Here is a 6478-nt window from a genome sequence, read left to right on the forward strand (position 1 = left end):
GAGCTAATCCAGGACGAAGGGGTGGGAGGTTCAGAGTTCCCTGGCTTTTGTGTTCTGCCTCCCCCAAAGTAGCACTGGCAGTTTGGAGAGCTTCGGAGAGGAGAGACTTTCGTCAGGAATACATCTGCCCCTTGCCTGGCTGTTTCCAAATGCCTCTGCTTCTTCTCTCGCCTCTAGCTTCCCACCTTGGCGGCCGCGTGCTGCACCCCGCCCCCTTTCCTGCGCACGAGCGTCAGAGCCGCCTCCAGCACCACGGACAGCTCCGGGGCGGTGAGTGAGCCGGCTGTGCCCGTCCCTCTGCGGGGGTGAGGAGGGCCCTCCTGTCTGCACGCGCACACACCAAAGACTCGCTGGCAGTTGTTTGCAGGCAGCAGTGGAGTCTCAGGGAGAGGAAAAGGCTGAGGGCAGCTGGCGTTCCCGGGCCAGAAAATTGGGTTTGTCCGTCTTGGGGAGTCCGGACGGGAGGGGCTGCTCCAGCAGTGAGCAGGGTGAGGGCCAGCGTGCAGGAAAGACTCAGCCTAAGTTCTTATGAGACACAGAGTGCACGGATCAGGTCGAGCCTGAGATGTCCTCGGTCCTGCATCCCTCATCTTACAGATCTCAGGAGAGTGGCAGAGGTGTGGCCAACGCCACTCAGCTGGCCAGTGGAAATACCAGCCCCTGCCAGTCCAGGCTCCTGAGCTCCAGCCTGGCCCACCTATTGTGTCCGATGCCTCCTTCAGGCGTCTCCCTGCCTGAGCTGAGCGGAACAGGCCTAGAGCTGGGAGGGAGAGTTCCCGGGGTGATCCCCCACGAAAAAGGACGGGGTGCATGTCTGGGCATGTGAGGTGTTCACACAAGCCAGCGAGGCGTGCGGCCGACTGCTGTCTCTGTGTGAGGGGCTTGGAGGGGAGGCCTCAGGGAGAAGCGCAGGGGAGGGCACACCTAGCAGTAGCTGGCGAGCCCGTGGGAGAAAAGGCAAGGGGGCCACCATCTGCCAGGGCACAGAGGCCAGTGGCTGGCCACGAGGAGTCTCCAGAGGCCAGCAAGAGTCACGCAAACTGGAACGGGGCCTGGGAAAGGCCCTTCTGTGTGCCCGGGCCTGCTCCCCCAGCACTGCGAGCCCAGACACAAAGGGGCCATTCTCTCTAGGATTTGATGCTGCCATCTCCGGCTGGCAGTGCCAGGTGGTGGGGGCATCAGGGGGTGTCAACCTATTACCCCCCCAACTCCTAGGTCCTCTGGGGCTGGATGTTGGGGAGGTGGGTGTTCCATGCCATGTTGCCATGGTAACCACCCCAACCCCCACTTCCCAAAGCACAAAGAGAGACAGCTCTCATCCCCACTCCCAGGAAGAACCTGGGTCTGGTTGGGAATCTTCCCTGGGGAATCCTCTTTCTGATGCAGGAACCAAGGCCCGCCCGGAGGGAAGCTTCCGCCATCAGCGGCCCACGCAGGCAGGGTGGCCGGCGCACCCAGCCTCCGGCCCGGCTGTGCAAGCGGGCGCGGGTCCCTTTCACTCAGGCCTGTACCCCCCCAAGCTCTCCTGTCCCTCACCTACAGCCAAGGCTGCCCTGGGCCTTCTCAGCTGCAGCGACGAGGCCTTGACCCCCTGCTCTCTCCCAGAAGCAAGGGATCCCCACTACCCCCAGCAAGCCGCCAGGCTGTGGGAACGGAGAGGAGGGGGTCACTCCTGCCACCCTCCATCTGCACCCCTCCGCCATTACTCATTAAGCATTCTGCCCCCTCCTTCCGCTCGTTAAGCCTTATTTGCATACATTTGCATAATACCGCTCATTTGCATTCCAGGAGGCTCGTGGTAGGAGCCAGGAATAAAGGGGAGGGGGACCGAAGAAGAGAGAAAAGGGGAGAGGTCTTGTTTTCATCCGAGGGTGTGCGCGGTGGGGCAGGGGGCAGGAAGGGGACAGGAATAAAAGCTCACACTACTTCCTTTCTTCCCCTCCGCCCTCCCTCCCTGAGCCACACTCGGATGCCACAGAGGTGCCAAGGGGCCGGCTTCTCCGTCCTTTTTTGTCTTGCTTCCTCCGGCCTTGGCTCCCCAGCCCGGCCCCCCAGCTTGCCGGGCTCGGCTCGGGAAGGAGGCAAGGCTGTGGGAACGGAAGCCGAGGCAGAGGGGCGCCATCTTAGGTGGCTGGCGCCTGTGAAATGGCGCCAGTGACAGGTGCGGGCTGAGCGCCAGCCCTGGTCAGTGGACACGGGGAGGCGGGATGGCGAGGACTTTCCGGCTGGTGGGGAGCGTTGCCGAGCCTTCCAGGGGCCAGCTGGGCGAGAAGGAAGGGGAGCCAGAGCCGGGCCTGCCCCGGGAAGCGGCGGGGAGGCCGGCCAGGCCCAGACCCGCAGAGGACAGTGCGTGATGGGAGCTGGGGAGCCGGACGCGGGGGCATCGGCAGGAGGGGCAGGGCGGCATGGGCGGCGGGGTCTCGCCCACGGACATGCGCTCGAGCTGAGGCTCCTAGTGTGTCTTCCTCGGCTCGGCTGTCTGGCTGCCGCCTCCCCGACCCCGGTGAAACTGGGCCCAACAGCCTAGGCCAGGCCTGGGGCCTCCACGGAACAGCTCGTACCCACACCCGTGCCGTGCTGTCTCCTCCCTTGGCCTTCGGCTCCTCCGCTGTCTCTCTCTGGGCTCTGTTCACCCATCCTCTGGGTCGGCCAGTCCTCCGGCCGGAAGCGCCCGCGAGGGTCAGCTGTGGGCTTTTCTCCCCTTCCTGCTCTCATTCATTTCCACCGCTCCAGCCACCATTCCTAAGGGGACCCAAAGATAAGTAGTAGCCGGGGATGCAGGAAGGGGGTGCGGTCGTCGGTCTGAGGTGTGAGGCGTGAGAAGCGGGTGGTGGAGAGTGGACCGTACCCCAAGGCCAGGCGGTGGGGAAGAGCCGGGTAAGCAGCGGGGCTGGGGGCGGATGGGGAGCGGAGGCAGACCTCGCTCACTAGGAGCTGCGTGCTCCACCCAGGCCGGGATTCGAGGGTCCTGGGAAACCAGCTGACAGCCTCCGGGGCGCGCGTGCAGGCTGTGGCTGGGAGCAGCACGTGCCCACTCCCGGGAGGGACGGAGACCCCCGCATCTGGCCGCCCACTGACCGAGCACCCAGCCAGACACTTAGATGGCTCTCAGCCCCTTGTAAACAAGTGAAGGGACGTGTGAAAAGCCTGGAAGCCACCTGAGGGGGGATCCCTGCCTGTCCCCGCTTAGAACCGCCCATCACGGTCTCTCACGCATCACGGTCTCTCTCACGCTCACGCAGGGGTCTACTGGAGCTCTGGGCGGGGCTGTGGAGAAGCCGAGACTGGTCCCCAGCACTCGGATGCCCTGAGGTCGGGACAGGAGCTGGGCCACTGGGCCCTGCAGTGAAGAACAGGTTTCAGTCCCGGAACCCTCTGGAGGAGGGAGTGCCTGAGGGTTAACGGGGTATCCAAGGCTCTGAGAGCGTTCCTCCTGGAGAAACTGGCTGAGGTGACAAGGCCTTGCTGGCCACCGGGTAGGAATGTGGGAGGTGGGGGTGCCAGCTCCCGCCCTCCCCCAGGCCCAGCCTCTGCACAAAGACCTCTCTGTGAGTGGCCATGGAAGTGGGCCTGTCAGGTGAGGGGGCTTAGCTCCCCAGCACCCGCCAAAGGTCGGGGAGGAATGGGGCCGGGGAGGCGAGGGCTGAGGGGTGGCCTCAAGCATTATCCTGGTCCAGGGAGGAAACAAGCTGCGACCAGGCCAGGCTCTCACAGTGAGGCCAGGGTGGAGCCTCCTGGGGACAGACTCCTGTGCCTGATCCAGTCAGGACCAGTCTGCAGTCCCCAGGCCCCGCCTACCCTGTAGCTCCCAACCCACCAGCCCCTGCAGCCCCTTCCCCAGCCCTCACTCGCCCAGCACCGGGACTGTCTCCCTCCGGCTCCTGCACAGGGCCCCCCTCCAGGGCGGACGGTGCTGGGAGAGTGAGCAGAGCTGACGGGGTGTCCCCAAACCGCCTCGGTTCCACACCCAATCTTGTCCCCGTCTCCCGGGGAGGCTTCTGCCCGTGCCTGGCCTCAGTGCCACCGATTCTAATCAGAAGTGTGGGCAGGCCCCTACCTCTGTGCACTGTCCCTTCTAATACGTGTTTGCACTGGGGGCCCGAGAAGCAGAAGAATGAACTCAGCAGACGTGAACTCAGGCGGCTCCCAGGTTTGCTAGAGAGGCTGTGTCCCCAGGAAGGGCAACAAAACGAGGTTTTGGTTTTTGACTCCGATTGGACAGGCTGGTTGGGGTACCGATTCTGGCTCCCTTCCCTTCCTAGCGGGTGACCTCAGGCCCGTCACCTAACGTCGCTCCTTTCCACAGTTCTGAGGGCCGGGAGGGCCGCGTGAATGCCAGTGCTCTGTAAGGCTCTGCACAGACGTCCCGTCATCCTAGATGCTGAGTGACCCAGGGTCAGAGGAGCCACCGCAGGTAGGTGGCGATCTCAGGGAGGGCTGCCAGGGTCTCGAGGTGGGGCCTGGACCACTGGGGAGGACAGGGGCACTTGGTGTGAAAGAGCTGGGCTCCGCCGGCTGGCTGGGGCAGTCTTGGCCCCGCACAGGCCAGCGTCTTGCTGAGACGGGTTTGGAGGGCACGTTTGTGACAGCTGGTTGTGGACCCCGTGACCGCAGCTTCTTCCATGCTTCTCTGGAAGGTCTCCCTGCTGGCCCCATGTGAACACGGACCCGGGATGGGGCAGGGGCAGTGGGCTCAGTGCCCCCGCTGCCCGAACCCACTCTGCCCCCTCCCAGCTCTCCAGGGCACTGGCCGGACATGTGGCCTCCTTGCACGGGGGCGCCTGGTGCCTCCAAGCCCCGCCACGCAGGACCCTCCAAGTCCCGGTCTCGGGGTTCCTCAGCGTTGTCAGGAGTGAGCCGAATTGAGACCCGGTCCAGGGAGACTGGGCACAGGAGGGGCTTTGTCTCCAGGCGGTCATGCGCCCGTGTGCCAGCGGGCCGGAGGGGGAGCGGTTTGCGCGCCGTCCCCCGGATAGCGGGGAGCCCCCGGGTCTGCGGGGACGCGGCAGGCGGGAGCCGGCATATGGAGGGGCGCCCTGGGCACGGGGGCACGAGCTTCGCCCGGCTGGGGCTGCCTTCTGCTGGGTTCGTCCATCTGGCACCAGCTGGCTCCCCGGCGCTGCCCTGCAACCAACCAGACTCCGTCTTCTGCCGTTGCCATGGCGATCGGCTGCCATCTTGTCCTCAAGTCACTACCTCATATCTGGATTTTCCCATGGGGTTTCTGGAGGATGGGAGAAAGGTCCCTGGGGATTTATCCCTTCCGCCCGATATCCATCCAGTAAAAGTCCACATCGATATGCGATTTTTAAAAATAGCGCAAGTGGGGGCTGACTGTATGTCAGGCTCCGTGCCACATACTCCCTGTGTCACTTAAGCTGGCTGAGAAACCAGTAAGGAGATCAGATTTAAGAGGTTCCCACCCAGTTTCCTGTTTCTGTGACAGGTTCTTCCTCCCAACCAGGAAGTTGTAAAACCTTGCTAATTCCCTCGCAGGTCCGGCGGCCGGAGCCCGGTTCCTGGAGCCCTGGCTAGAGGTGGCTGACCTGAGAGGTAAGGGGGGGCCGCCCGCAGCTGGGGCCCCTTGCTTGCGCTTCCTGGGCTCTGCCATCAGAGAAAAGGGGCGTCTGTGTCACCAAATGCTTAGGAATTCCCCTTCCTTGCCCCCATCCCCACCCAAAGAAAGAGGCAGGAGCCAGAGACCCTTAGAAAGCTAGCCTCCTAGGCTCTTGTGGTTGCAGGGGAGGGGGGCTTTGGAAGGCAGATTCCCCCTCCTGCCATTGGAGAGGTTCCAACAGGATCCCCGAGACATCCCAAGACGGTGAGAATGCACCCCTCTAGACTCAAGCAGAAGGCACAGAATGGTCACCTTGACAGGAGGGAACATAGACGGGCCACTGAGCAGGGGCCGGCTTTGCAGAGGGAACTGGAAAGAGGAGCAGGTGGGGGAAGGGTGGTCGGCAGGGTGGGGCTGGGGTAATTTATGGGGTCCTGGGTCCCCTCCCCAACCCTCTTCCCAGCCCCTTGCTACTGCAGGTTGCTAGGAGATGCTCTGTCGGGCTGGGCATAGAGCAGGAGGAGACCCTTCCCCCACCCCAGCGAGGGCCCTGCAGGCAGCTTCATCCACTACCCTTCCCAGGCCCGATGGGTACCAGCCTCCTCTGCGGTCCCCCCAGTTCAGCTGGCCTGGGGCTATGAGGGCTCCCAGGCAGCCTGAGGATCTGGAGCGGGGACGGGGGAAGGGAGCTGTGGAGGGGCGCGCCGGGGGCCAGCCCAGGCCGGGAGGAGGGCCAGAGGGAGTCAAGGGCAGAGGCTGCGAGGAGCCCAGGTTTGGGGGAGACCAAGTCCCGACCTTCGGGTAGCTTCCAGTATGATAGGCAAGACAGACCTCCCATCCCCAGCCTTCACAGTGTGATCAAGGTCAAGGTTAGGGGCCTGGCAAAGGGGGCTGGGGGTTGCGGGCAGGGTTCTGGAAGGA

General features: G+C 64.0%; 1 long non-coding RNA gene across 4 annotated transcripts in view; it reads left to right on the plus strand.

Moving 5' to 3' along the window:
• Positions 1–1823: 1823 nt before the first annotated feature.
• The window catches only part of LOC120592147 (uncharacterized), a 6892-nt gene continuing 2237 nt past the window's right edge, over positions 1824–6478 (plus strand). Inside the window, exons 1-3 of one of the 4 annotated variants that reach the window (XR_005650062.1) lie at positions 1824–2346; positions 4307–4414; positions 5497–5553. This is a non-coding gene — a long non-coding RNA (uncharacterized LOC120592147). Of the gene's footprint in view, positions 2347–2800; positions 2878–4306; positions 4415–5496; positions 5554–6478 lie in introns of those variants that run through there. The other 3 variants (XR_005650063.1, XR_005650065.1, XR_005650064.1) reach the window with 3 other exon arrangements.

This window comes from Pteropus medius, unplaced genomic scaffold, assembly GCF_902729225.1.
Source record: "Pteropus medius unplaced genomic scaffold, Ma_sr-lr_union100, whole genome shotgun sequence".
Taxonomy (NCBI): domain Eukaryota; kingdom Metazoa; phylum Chordata; class Mammalia; order Chiroptera; family Pteropodidae; genus Pteropus; species Pteropus medius.